A 14,268-nucleotide genomic window follows, 5' to 3' on the forward strand; every position below is an offset into this window, starting at 1 on the left:
TTCTCCTTCCCTTTGCCACACACAAGTTCAGGAATCTTTTCCTTCTTGCTACAGGTTTCCACACCCTCAGTAGGTAACACAATCAAATCACCTTCCTGCTCTCCTTGTGCCCTGGCTAGGATCTCACCCTGATCAGACAGAGTTGTGACACCCTTTCCCAACACCACACTAGCTACGGGCAAAATACAAGCACCAGAATTGTGTGGTCTCTGGGATTTTGCATAGACGCTAACTGGATGCGACCTAGTTACAGGGCCATTCTCCCGACCAGACACAAACTTAGGACCCTTCCCTTCCTGGGCTTTAGCTGAATCCAGAACCAACTCTGAGGGTATGTCTACACTACGAAATTAGGTCGAATTTATAGAAGTCGTTTTTTTAGAAATCGTTTTTATATATTCGAGTGTGTGTGTCCCCACAGAAAATGCTCTAAGTGCATTAACTCGGCGGAGTGCGTCCACAGTACCGAGGCAAGCGTCGACTTCCGGAGCGTTGCACTGTGGGTAGCTATCCCACAGTTCCCGCAGTCTCCGCTGCCCATTGGAATTCTGGGTTGAGATCCCAATGCCTGATGGGGCTAAAACTTTGTCGCGGGTGGTTCTGGGTACATATCGTCAGGCCCCCGTTCCCTCCCTCCCTCCGTGAAAGCAGCAGCAGACAATCGTTTTGCGCCTTTTTTCTTGAGTTACCTGTGCAGACGCCATACCACGGCAAGCATGGAGCCCGCTCAGGTAACCGTCACTGTATGTCTCCTGGGTGCTGGCAGACGTGGTACGGCATTGCTACACAGCAGCAGTAACCCCTTGCCTTGTGGCAGCAGACGGTGCAGTAGGACTGGTAGCCGTCATCGTCATGTCCGAGGTGCTCCTGGCCAGACATGGGTGCAGGGACTACATTAGAAGTGACTTGACCAGGTCATTCTCTTTAGTCCTGCAGTCAGTCCTATCGAACCATCTTATGGTGAGCAGGCAGGCGATACGGATTGCTAGCAGTCCTACTGTACCATCTTCTGCCAAGCAGGCAAGAGATGAGGATGGCTAGCAGTCCTACTGCACCGTCTTCTGCCGAGCAGCCATGAGATGTGGATGGCTTGCAGTCCTTCTGCACCGTCTGCTGCCAGCCAAAGATGTAAAAGATAGATGGAGTGGATCAAAACAAGAAATAGACCAGATTTGTTTTGTACTCGTTTGCTTCCCCCCCTCCCCTGTCTAGGGGACTCATTCCTCTAGGTCACACTGCAGTCACTCACAGAGAAGGTGCAGCGAGGTAAATCTAGTCATGTATCAATCAGAGGCCAGACCAACCTGCTTGTTCCAATAAGAACAATTACTTAGGTGCACCATTTCTTATTGGAACCCTCCGTGAAGTCCTGCCTGAAATACTCCTTGATGTAAAGCCACCCCCTTTGTTGATTTTAATTCCCTGTAAGCCAACCCTGTAAGCCATGTCGTCAGTCGCCCCTCCCTCCGTCAGAGCAACGGCAGACAATTGTTCCGCGCCTTTTTTCTGTGCGGACGCCATCCCAAGGCAAGCATGGAGGCCGCTCAGCTCACTTTGGCAATTAGGAGCACATTAAACACCACACGCATTATCCAGCAGTATATGCAGCACCAGAACCTGGCAACGTGATACCGGGTGAGGAGGCGACGTCAGCGCGGTCACGTGAGTGATCAGGACATGGACACAGATTTCTCTGAAAGCATGGGCCCTGCCAATGCATGCATCATGGTGCTAATGGGGCAGGCTCATGCTGTGGAACGCCGATTCTGGGCTCGGGAAACAAGCACAGACTGGTGGGACCGCACAGTGTTGCAGGTCTGGGATGATTCCCAGTGGCTGCAAAACTTTCGCATGCGTAAGGGCACTTTCATGGAACTTTGTGACTTGCTTTCCCCTGCCCTGAAGCGCATGAATACCAAGATGAGAGCAGCCCTCACAGTTGAGAAGCGAGTGGCGATAGCCCTGTGGAAGCTTGCAACACCAGACAGCTACCGGTCAGTCGGGAATCAATTTGGAGTGGGCAAATCTACTGTGGGGGCTGCTGTGATGCAAGTAGCCCACGCAATCAAAGATCTGCTGATATCGAGGGTAGTGACCCTGGGAAATGTGCAGGTCATAGTGGATGGCTTTGCTGCAATGGGATTCCCTAACTGTGGTGGGGCTATAGACGGAACCCATATCCCTATCTTGGCACCGGAGCACCAAGCCGCCGAGTACATAAACCGCAAGGGGTACTTTTCAATAGTGCTGCAAGCTCTGGTGGATCACAAGGGACGTTTCACCAACATCAACGTGGGATGGCCGGGAAAGGTGCATGACGCTCGCATCTTCAGGAACTCTGGTCTGTTTCAAAAGCTGCAGGAAGGGACTTTATTCCCAGACCAGAAAATAACTGTTGGGGATGTTGAAATGCCTATATGTATCCTTGGGGACCCAGCCTACCCCTTAACGCCATGGCTCATGAAGCCGTACACAGGCAGCCTGGACAGTAGTCAGGAGCTGTTCAACTACAGGCTGAGCAAGTGCAGAATGGTGGTAGAATGTGCATTTGGACGTTTAAAGGCGCGCTGGCGCAGTTTACTGACTCGCTTAGACCTCAGCGAAACCAATATTCCCACTGTTATTACTGCTTGCTGTGCGCTCCGCAATATCTGTGAGAGTAAGGGGGAGACATTTATGGCGGGGTGGGAGGTTGAGGCAAATCGCCTGGCTGCTGGTTACGCGTGGCCAGACACCAGGGCGGTTAGAAGAGCACAGGAGGGCGCGGTGCGCATCAGAGAAGCTTTGAAAACCAGTTTCATGACTGCACAGGCTACAGTGTGAAAGTTCTGTTTGTTTCTCCCTGATGAAACCCCCTGCCCCTTGGTTCACTCTACTTCCCTGTAGGCTAACCACCCTCCCCTCCTCCCTTCGATCACCGCTTGCAGAGGCAATAAAGTCATTGTTGCTTCACATTCATGCATTCTTTATTCATTCATCACACAAATAGGGGGATGACTACCAAGGTAGCCCAGGAGGGGTGGTGGAGGAGGGAAGGAAAATGCCACACAGCACTTTAAAAGTTTACAACTTTAAAATTTATTGAATGCCAGCCTTCTGTTGCTTGGGCAATCCTCTGTGGTGGAGTGGCTGGTTGGCCGGAGGCTCCCCCACCGCGTTCTTGGGTGTCTGGGTGTGGAGGCTATGGAACTTGGGGAGGAGGGCGGTTAGTTACACAGGGGCTGCAGTGGCAGTCTGTGCTCCTGCTGCCTTTGCTGCAGCTCAACCATACACTGGAGCATACTGGTTTGATCCTCCAGCAGCCTCAGCATTGAATCCTGCCTCCTCTCATCACGCTGCCGCCACATTTGAGCTTCAGCCCTGTCTTCAGCCCGCCACTTACTCTCTTCAGCCCGCCACCTCTCCTCCCGGTCATTTTGTGCTTTCCTGCACTCTGACATTATTTGCCTTCACGCATTCGTCTGTGCTCTGTCAGAGTGGGAGGACAGCATAAGCTCAGAGAACATTTCATCACGAGTGCGTTTTTTTTCTTTCTAATCTTCACTAGCCTCTGGGAAGGAGAAGATCCTGTGATCATTGAAACACATGCAGCTGGTGGAGAAAAAAAAAGGGACAGCGGTATTTAAAAAGACACATTTTATAAAACAGTGGCTACACTCTTTCAGGGTAAACCTTGCTGTTAACATTACATACATAGCACATATGCTTTCGTTACAAGGTCGCATTTTGCCTCCCCCCACCGCGTGGCTACCCCCTCAACCCTCCTCCCTCCCCGTGGCTAACAGTGGGGAACATTTCTGTTCACCCACAGGCAAACAGCCCAGCAGGAACGGGCACCTCTGAGTGTCTCCTGAAGAAAAGCACCCTATTTCAACCAGGTGACCATGAATGATATCTCACTCTCCTGAGGATAACACAGAGAGATGAAGAACGGATGTTGTTTGAATGCCAGCAAATATACACTGCAATGCTTTGTTGTACAATGATTCCCGAGTACGTGTTACTGGCCTGGAGTGGTAAAGTGTCCTACCATGGAGGATGCAATAAGGCTGCCCTCCCCAGAAACCTTTTGCAAAGGCTTTGGGAGCATATCCAGGAGAGCCGCGAATGCCAGGGCAAATTAATCCTTTCACATGCTTGCTTTTAAACCATGTGTAGTATTTTAAAAGGTACACTCACCGGAGGTCCCTTCTCTGCCTGCCGGGTCCAGGAAGCAGCCTTGGGTGGGTTCGGGGGTACTGGCTCCAGGTCCAGGGTGAGAAACAGTTCCTGGCTGTCGGGAAAACCGGTTTCTCCGCTTGCTTGCTGTGAGCTATCTACAACGTCATCATCATCATCATCTTCTTCGTCCCCAAAACCTGCTTCTGTGTTGCCTCCATCTCCATTGAAGGAGTCAAACAACACGGCTGGGGTAGTGGTGGCTGAACCCCCTAAAATGGCATGCAGCTCATCACAGAAGCGGCATGTTTGGGGCTCTGACCCAGAGCGGCCGTTCGCCTCTCTGGTTTTCTGGTAGGCTTGCCTATGCTCCTTAAGTTTCATGCGGCACTGCTTCGGGTCCCTGTTATGGCCTCTGTCCTTCATGCCCTGGGAGATTTTGACAAAGGTTTTGGCATTTTGAAAACTGGAACGGAGTTCTGATAGCACGGATTCCTCTCCCCAAACAGCGACCAGATCCCGTACCTCCCGTTCGGTCCATGCTGGAGCTCTTTTGCGATTCTGGGACTCCATCATGGTCACCTCTGCTGATGAGCTCTGCATGGTCACCTGCAGCTTGCCACGCTGGCCAAACAGGAAATGAGATTCAAAAGTTCGCGGTTCTTTTCCTGTCTACCTGGCCAGTGCATCTGAGTTGAGAGTGCTGTCCAGAGCGGTCACAATGGAGCACTCTGGGATAGCTCCCGGAGGCCAATACCGTCAAATTGTGTCCACAGTACCCCAAATTCGTCCCGGCAAGGCCGATTTAAGTGCTAATCCACTTGTCGGGGTGGAGTAAGGAAATCGATTTTAAGAGCCCTTTAAGTCGAAAAAAAGGGCTTCATCGTGTGGACGGGTGCAGGTTTACATCGACTTAACGCTGCTAAATTCGACCTAAAGTCCTAGTGTAGACCAGGGCTGAGACAACTGCACTATTCTCAACCATCACAGGCTGAAAGGCCCCTTCAGTCTGCTCCACAGACAAAGAAGAGCCGGACACACTTTCTCCTCTCCCAGACCCACAGCTTGGGATCTCATTCCCCTTGTCCCAGCACACAAGGCTGGTCACAGACAACTGCTTGGAGACCGGGGTAGCTCCCTCCATAGGCAAGTCAATACCCCTGATAGACACACGCACGTTTCCTTCCCTGTCACACTTCTCCACCCAGCTAACAGGTAAGGTCCAGGGACACTCATCTTCCACCCTCCTCGCCTTCCCACCCTGCTGACTAGACACAGCCATCAGCTCACAAGGCTGCCTAGGCTCATCCAAACTTTCCTTACCAAGCACCTTGCCACTCCCCACAGATCCCCTGCCCTGCCTGTGTCTCCCCCCACTCAGCTGGGGTCTCCCCTTCCCCTGTGCTCAGCGCTGCCCTTGCTGTCCCAGTGGGAGTAGGCAGCGAGCTCCCTGCTTTCCTCACTGCATCAGAGCCAGCGTGAGCCCCCTGAGCCCCCTCTCCGGTGTGCAAGGGGGCGGGGAGCATCTCTCTGTCCCACCCAGCCCCAGGGGTCTGCTTACAGGCAGGCAGGTATCCTGATCCTAGCCGCTCCTCCCCCCGCCAGCCAGGTCATCTGCATTTTCACTGACCATTTCCCTCTCCACCGATTGGTTCCCTGGATTCAAATTCAAACCCTCGGCCGTTACAGGAGCAGGGCCTGGATCCTGTCCCAAAGAGACACAGTCACCCCACAGCAGGGTCTCGCAGCTGGTATCCTGGAGAACCCCAACGACCAGCCAGCCCCACCCCTCCTGGGTCTGCACAGGGATCTGGGCCATAGGCAGGGCGAGGGGCTTCGTCCCTGGGACCCTCACCCAGCTCACACAGCCCCTCAGCATCTGAGGCTGCACCACCCGGGCCTGACAACAGTTCTCTCTGTCCCAGGATCTCGCCATCCCAGGAATGTCTCCCCATTGACCATCACCTTCCGCTCCCACTGGAGGGCCGAGGGGCCTGCGGCCAGGAGACTCCACACAGACATATCGGTTGGGACCAGGAGTGGGAGCCCGTCCACCTCCCCACCCATCTGGCTGACGGAGTCTATGGCCTTGGGACCCAGCAAGGGAGCTAGACACCGGGACTGTTCCACAGGGTCCCCCTAGTTCAGATCGCCAGCCTGCTCAAAGGCAGTGAGGTGGGCATCCACATCCCCCCCTCCTTAACCAGGGGCAGCAATTTAATCTCGAGGTTCCCTGCGGAACTGGCCCCCCGGGGTCTATCCCCACTCACCCCTGGGAGGTCCCCTAGGCCTCTCCGCTCCCCCACCGCCAGTTCATGCTGCTGCTGCTTCTGCAGCTCTTTCTTGGGCTCTCGCTGGCTCTCACGGTCCTCTCGCTCTCTCGGACTCAGCTCCAATCCCATCCGTCTCCAATCTCCAGATGGGGAACCCGATCGTGAAGACCTCCGTCTGGTTGGGGACAGGAGTCTTGGCTACTACTCCAGCTGCTCCCTGATCCTGCTATAGCCCCATTTGGGGGCAGGAATCTGCTTCTTAGAGCGGTCATCCTCCTCCAGCTGCACGATGAACTGTGCTTTGGTGAACTTTCCAATGCTTAACCCTCTCTTTCTGCACAGGGTTACAATGTCCTTCTTAAGGAGACGGTGACAGGCCATCACTCCGCTCTTCCCAAGTTGTTGTGGACTCACAGGCCTGTGTGCTCTCAGCTCCCCACGGTTTTCAAGGAGAACCCCTAGTGTGCCAGCCCTTCTCGAGGTCACCACCTCTTTGCCAGGGTTGAGAGGCAGACTCCTCTGTCCCTTGGACCGCTCGCTGCAATCCCCAAAGGAACCCTGTTACTACTAAAGTCGTTCTCTCTCCCAGGGCCAAGCCGCAGGCTCCTCCGCCCCTGAGAGAGGGACCCCATTACTGCACAGTCCTTCTCACTGGTCACACACTCCCAGGGGTTAACCGCCCCCTGAAACCACTCCTCTCTGAGCCTTCAGCACGCCTGGTCCTTGTCAATCCCCCTTCGTTTTACTGCTCCCCCGTCACTTACTGCAGGAAGTGCCATCCGCGGGGTGCAGTACATCCCACCTCTGCCACCAGTTGTCATGGAGTCCCCAGGCGATGCTCTGGAACTGCTCCCTACGAAGCCAGGCAGGACTCTGGGGAAGTCTCCTTTCTGTGAGCAGACTGTCTTCAGGACACACAGCTCACACAGCTTCCACCTTCCTGGGTCTGACCTCGGAGCATTCAGCATCCTCTGCCTCTCCGTGCACTTCCCTCAGCGAGTCCGCCCAGGCGGGGTCCTGGGGAAGCCAGAGGGTCCTGCACCCCAACTTCGCAGTCAGACGGGACTCCCAGCCAGCCAGTAAACCAGAAGATTTATTAGACGACAGGGACATGGTCTAACACAGAGCTTGTAGGTGCAGAGAACAGGACCCCTCAGCTGGGTCCATTTTGGGGGGCAGTGAGCCAGACAACCACGACTGCCCTTCACTCCATGTCCCCAGCCAAACCCAAACTGAAACTCTCTCCAGCCCCATCTCCTCTGGGCTTTGTCCCTTTCCCAGGCCAGGAGGTCACCGGATTCCTTTGTTCTCCAACCCTTTAGCTCTCACCTTGCAGGGGGGAAGGGCCCAGGTCATCAGTTGTCAGGAAACAGGGTGTCGGCCATTCTCTGTGTCCAGACTCCTGCACACACCTGCCCTCTAGGGCTCTGCAATGATCATACACCCTTACCCCACCACCTAGATACTTAAGAACTGCATAGTGGAAACTGAGGCACCCCCACACTATTCAGAGGAAACATTAAGAACAGTCCAAGTTCGTCACATAGCCCCGGCGCCTCTGGGCCTGGCGGTTCAGAGCCCTGGCGGGTTGTAGCCCCGGCACCTCTGAGCTTGCCACATCAGTTATGAGTGTAAAACAATTGCTTGAGCCCTGGCACCTCTTTCATTACAAACAAAGTGCCGCCCGGCCCCCTGCAATACAGAACCTATGCATGGAGTACAAGGCACCCCAGAGACACTGAATTCAGTGAGGTATCTCAAGGATGTTGCAGGAAGTTGCCACATCTGTCAGAGCCACTTGTCTGTCCCCGACTGCGGCTAGCACCACAGACTGTGTCAGAACCCCAAAATGGCAGAGATGGGGTAATCCACCCCCCCCACCCACAGGAAGGTCTCATTCGACTTCCCAACAGTTCAACTGGGTAAGCCATGAAGTATCTATTCAATGCACTTCTGCAGGCCCTGTTACCTCCCCCTCCAACCCAAAGCTCTTTTAGTGCAACCCACTGCTGAGCGTATGTGATGACTCCCCCTCACTGCCCCCAGCTAGAGAGCCTTCAAGCTCCAGCACCTCATCCTTCCTGCTTTGGAAGTCCCCGGTTCAATCCCCAGGCTGGCAGCTGAGAAGGCAGCGGCTAAATTAGTATTAATTATTCCAACACTGGATATCCTTGCTGTCCTCATCAGTGACTCTTTGAATCTTGCCTGCGGTCTCAGCTTTGACAATGTCCTGTGGCGGTGAGTTTCGCAGGCTACTTGCGTGAAGAAGGCATTCGGTTTGAAATTTGCTGCCTTACCATTTATCTGACTGTCCCCTTGGGCATGGGAATGTCTAGATGCAATCAGACCAAGGGGCCATGAACCCGGTATCCTGTCTCTGTGTCCAAGTCCTAGAAGCCCCGCTCACGGGCCAGAACTCTACGGTGCCAGGCAAACACAGAACATAAAGATGGTTCCTACCCCAAGGAGCTTCCAATCTAGATGGACGCAGAGAGGCAGGGGAGTACAAGCAAACAATGAGACAGTGCTGATCCGTGCAAGCGGCAGGAATCTCCACACACCAACAGCCATCACTGTTGACACATATTTTTACAGCCCTCCTAGCAAAGGATGGGGCTGCAGGGGAAGTTGAAGGTGTGTCACGGAGCGTGGGGGAGTCCAGGCCCTGCACCCCTCTTCCTGGGATTCACTGAGACTCTCAGCCAGCCAGTAGAACGGAAGGTTTATTGGACAACAGGGACACAGTCTCAAACAGAGCTTGTGGGTACAACCAGGACCCCTCAGTCAAGTCCTTCAGGGGGAGCAGGGAGCTTACTGGGGTTCCCTGCGTTCCACCACCCAGCCCCAAACTGAAACTAAACCCCCCTTAGCAGGCTCTCTCCTGCAGCCTTTGTCCACATTCCCGGGCAGAGGTGTCACCTCTCCCTCCCCCTCCTGGCTCAGGTTACAGGCTCTCAGGTCTCCCATTGAAACTCCCCTGCCACATTCCCAGGTCGACACTCCCCCCTCCCTGCTGCGTCCCATCTGTCAGGGCGTCCCCGGGTGATGCTCTGGAACTGCTCCCCATGAAGCCAGGCAGGACTCTGGGGAAGTCTCCTCTCTGAGCAGCCTGTCTTCAGGACACACAGCTCACCCGGCTCCACCTTCCTGGGTCTGACCTCGGAGCATTCAGCATCCTCTGCCCCTCCGTGCGCTTCCCACAGCGAGTCCGCTCAGGCGGGGCTCCTGGGGAAGCCAGAGGGTCCTGCCCCCCAACTTCGCAGTCAGACGGGACTCTCAGCCAGCCAGTAAAACAGAAGGTTTATTAGACGACAGGAACATGGTCTAAAACAGAGCTTGCAGGTGCAGAGAACAGGACCCATCAGCTGGGTCCATTTTGGGGGGCAGTGAGCCAGACAACCATGTCTGCACTTCACTCCATGTCCCAGCTAGCCCCAAACTGCCTCTCCCTCCAGCCCCTCCTCCTCTGGGCTTTGTTCCTTTCCCGGGCCAGGAGGTCACCGGATTCCTTTGTTCTACCACTGTCACGGAGTGTGGGGGAGTCCAGGCCCTGCACCCCTCTTCCTGGGATCCACTGAGACTCTCAGCCAGCCAGTAAAACAGAAGGTTTATTGGACAACAGGAACACAGCCCCCAACAGAGCTTGTGGGTACAACCAGGACCCCTCAATCACGTCCTTCTGGGGGAGCAGGGAGCTTAGACCCCAGCCCTGGGGTTCCCTGTGTTCCTCCCCCCCAGCCTCCCAACTGCCAACTAAACTCACCCCGCAGGTTCCCTGCTGCAGCCTCTGTTCACATTCCTGGGCAGAGGTGTCACCTCCCCCTCCCCCTCCTGGCTCAGGTGACAGGCTCTCAGGTCTCCCATCCCCAGGGCACATTCCCAGGTCAACACTCCCCCCTCCCTGCTGAGTCACATCGTCACATCTCTCCCCCCTTCGAACTGAACTGAGCGGGGTCACTGTGACCAGTGACCTGGGGAAGTTCGGGGCCCCCTCTCCGGGACAGCGCATCCGCTATCAGGTTGGCACTTCCCTTCACGTGGACCACGTCCATGTCGTAATCCTGCAGGAGCAGGCTCCATCTCAGGAGCTTGGCGTTGGCTCCTTTCATCTGGTGCAGCCAGGTCAGGGGCGAGTGGTCGGTGTACACGGTGAAGTGCCGCCCGAAGAGATAGGGCTCTAGTTTCTTGAGGGCCCACACCATGGCCAGGCACTCCTTCTCGATGGCCGCGTAGTGTTGCTCCCGGGGTAGCAACTTCTTGCTCAGGTACACGATGGGGTGTCTCTCCCCCTTTTCATCCTCCTGCATTAACACCGCCCCCAGTCCCGTGTCGGAGGCGTCGGTGAACACCACAAAGGGCTTGTCAAAGTCTGGGTTTGCCAGAACTGGGCCACTGACCAGAGCCTCCTTCAGCGCCCGGAAAGCCTCCTGGCACTGCTCGGTCCAGACCACCTTGTCTGGCTTCCCCTTCTTGCATAGCTCAGTGATGGGGGTGGCTATGGCGCTAAAGTGAGGCACAAATCTTCGGTAGTATCCTGCCATCCCAATAAAGGCTTGGACCTGCTTTTTGGTGTGGGGAGCGGGCCAGTCTCTGATCACCTCCACCTTGGCTGGTTCCGGCTTTAGGCGGCCGCTCCCCACCCGATGGCCCAGGTAAGACACTTCCGCCATCCCCACCTTGCACTTCTCCGCTTTTACAGTCAGCCCAGCCCCCTGGAGTCGGTCCAGCACTTGTCTAACCTGGGACACGTGGTCCTCCCAGGTCTGGCTAAAGACACAGATGTCATCAATATACGCCACGGCAAAACTCTCCATCCCCCTCAGGAGCTGGTCCACCAGGCACTGGAAGGTGGCCGGCGCTCCCTTGAGGCCGAAAGGCAGGGTCAGGAACTCGTAGAGCCCCAGAGGGGTGATAAAGGCCGATTTCAGCCGGGCATCTGCATCCAGCGGCACTTGCCAGTAGCCCTTTGTAAGGTCCATGGTGGTAAGGTACCGAGCTCCTCCCAGCTTGTCTAGGAGCTCGTCCGGCCTGGGCATGGGGTAGGCATCAGATACAGTGATGGCATTGAGCTTCCGATAGTCCACGCAGAACCGGACTGACCCGTCCTTTTTGGGGACCAGCACCACCGGCGAGGCCCAAGGGCTGGCAGATGGCTGGATCACCCCCAAAGCCAGCATGTCCCGGACCTCTCTTTCCAGGTCCTGAGCAGTTTTCCCTGTGACTCGGAAGGGGGAGCATCTTATCGGCGGGTGCGACCCTGTCTGCACCCGGTGGACAGTCAGATTAGTGCGTCCAGGCTGGTTGGAAAACAGCTGTCGGTACGGATGCAGCACCCCCCTGACCTCAGCTTGCTGGGCAGGGGTTAGCTGATCCGAGAGGGGAATTGTTTCCAGGGGGGAACCAGCTCTAGTCCCAGGGAATAGATCCACTAAAGGGTCATCTCCCTGCTCTTCCCACTGTCCACACATGGCCAACACCACATTCCCCCTGGCATAATATGGCTTCATCATATTCACATGGTACACCCGGCGGTGGTGCGCCCGGTTCGACAGCTCCACCACATAGTTTACCTCATTGAGCGGCTTGACGACCTTGAAAGGGCCCTCCCAGGCGGCCTGTAGTTTGTTCTTTCTCACTGGGATGAGAACCATCACCGGATCCCCGGTGGCGTAGGCACGGGCCCTTGCCGTGCGGTCATACCAGACCTTCTGCTTCTTCTGGGCTATGGCCAGATTCTCCCTGGCCAGGCCCATGAGTTCAGCAAGTCTCTCTTGGAAGATCAGGACATACTCCACCACTGACTCTCCATCGGGAGTGGCCTTCCCCTCCCACTCGTCTCTCATCAGGTCCAGGGGGCCCCTCACCCTCCTTCCATATAACAGTTCGAAAGGCGAAAATCCGGTAGACTCCTGTGGCACCTCCCTGTACGCGAACAGCAGGTGAGGTAAGTACTTGTCCCAATCCTGTGGGTGCTGGTTCATAAAGGTTTTCAGCATCATCTTTAGCGTCCCGTTAAACCTCTCCACCAGCCCGTTGGACTGGGGGTGATAAGCTGAGGCCCAGTCGTGCCGGACCCCACATTTCTCCCACAAGCACCGGAGCAGGGCCGACATGAAGTTGGAGCCTTGGTCTGTCAAGACTTCCTTGGGGAACCCCACTCGGCTGAAAATGGTCAGGAGCGCATCGGCCACGGTGTCTGCTTCAATGGAAGCTAAGGGCACTGCCTCGGGGTAGCGGGTGGCAAAATCTACCACCACCAGAATGTATTTCTTCCCCGACCGGGTCGTCCTGCTGAGAGGCCCCACAATGTCCATGGCCACCTTCTGGAAAGGCTCCTCTATGATGGGCAAAGGTCTCAAAGCCGCTTTCCCCTTGTCCCGGGCCTTCCCCACCCTCTGACAGGGGTCACAGGATCGGCAATACTGCCGGACCGTGGTAAAGACCCCGGGCCAGTAAAAGTTCTGTAGCAACCTCTGCCGGGTGCGCCGGATTCCCTGGTGCCCTGCGAGGGGGATGTCATGGGCCAGGTACAGGAGCTTGCGGCGATACTTCTGGGGGACCACCAGCTGCCTCCTGATCCCACAGGACTCTACTTCCCTTGTGGGAGCCCATTCTCGGTATAGGAACCCCTTCTCCCACAGGAACCTCTCCTGGCAGCCTCTGCTCATGGTCCGTACCACCCTGAGGTCGGCCAGGTCCCTGAGCTTCCGCAAGGAGGGATCTTTCCTCAACTCGGCCTGGAACTCAGCGGCTGGGGAAGGGATGGGGACCGGTTCCCCCTCAGTGGCCAGGTCTGAGGCCTCAGCCTCTCTGAGCCGTGCCCCTCGGCCCTCCCTTCCCACCAGGGTAGGGTCCTGCGCCTCCGGTGCGGTACCCTCCCCGAGGTCAGGGAGCAGTGGCCCTCGCCGGCTCTGGCTACGGGTCACAACCAGGGCGGTCTGGGGCTTGCTTGGCCAGTCCTCAGTTGTCACGGAGTGTGGGGGAGTCCAGGCCCTGCACCCCTCTTCCTGGGATCCACTGAGACTCTCAGCCAGCCAGTAAAACAGAAGGTTTATTGGACAACAGGAACACAGTCCACAACAGAGCTTGTGGGTACAACCAGGACCCCTCAATCACGTCCTTCTGGGGGAGCAGGGAGCTTAGACCCCAGCCCTGGGGTTCCCTGTGTTCCTCCCCCCCAGCCTCCAAACTGCCAACTAAACTCACCCCGCAGGTTCCCTGCTGCAGCCTCTGTTCACATTCCTGGGCAGAGGTGTTACCTCCCCCTCCCCCTCCTGGCTCAGGTGACAGGCTCTCAGGTCTCCCATCCCCAGGGCACATTCCCAGGTCAACACTCCCCCCTCCCTGCTGAGTCACATCGTCACAACCACCCTTCAGCTCTCACCTTGCAGGGGGGAAGGGCCCAGGCCATCAGTGGCCAGGAAACAGGGTGTCGGCCATTCTCTGTGTCCAGACTCCTGCACACACCTGCCCTCTAGGGCTCTGCAGTGATCATCCACCCTTACCCCACCACCCAGACACTCAAGAACTGCCTAGGGGAAACTGAGGCACCCCCACACTATTCAGAGGAAACATTAAGAACAGTCCCACTTTGTCACACCATCTCCCCCCCCTTCGAGACTGAACTGAGCAGGGTCACTCTGACCAGTGACCTGGGGAAGTTCGGGGGCCCCTCTCCGGGACAGCGCGTCCGCTATCAGGTTGGCACTTCCCTTCACGTGGACCACGTCCATGTCGTAATCCTGCAGGAGCAGGCTCCATCTCAGGAGTTTGGTGTTGTCTCCTTTCATCTGGTGCAGCCAGGTCAGGGGAGAGTGGTCGGTGTAGACGGTGAAGT

Source organism: Caretta caretta, chromosome 20, assembly GCF_965140235.1.
Source record: "Caretta caretta isolate rCarCar2 chromosome 20, rCarCar1.hap1, whole genome shotgun sequence".
Classification (NCBI taxonomy): domain Eukaryota; kingdom Metazoa; phylum Chordata; order Testudines; family Cheloniidae; genus Caretta; species Caretta caretta.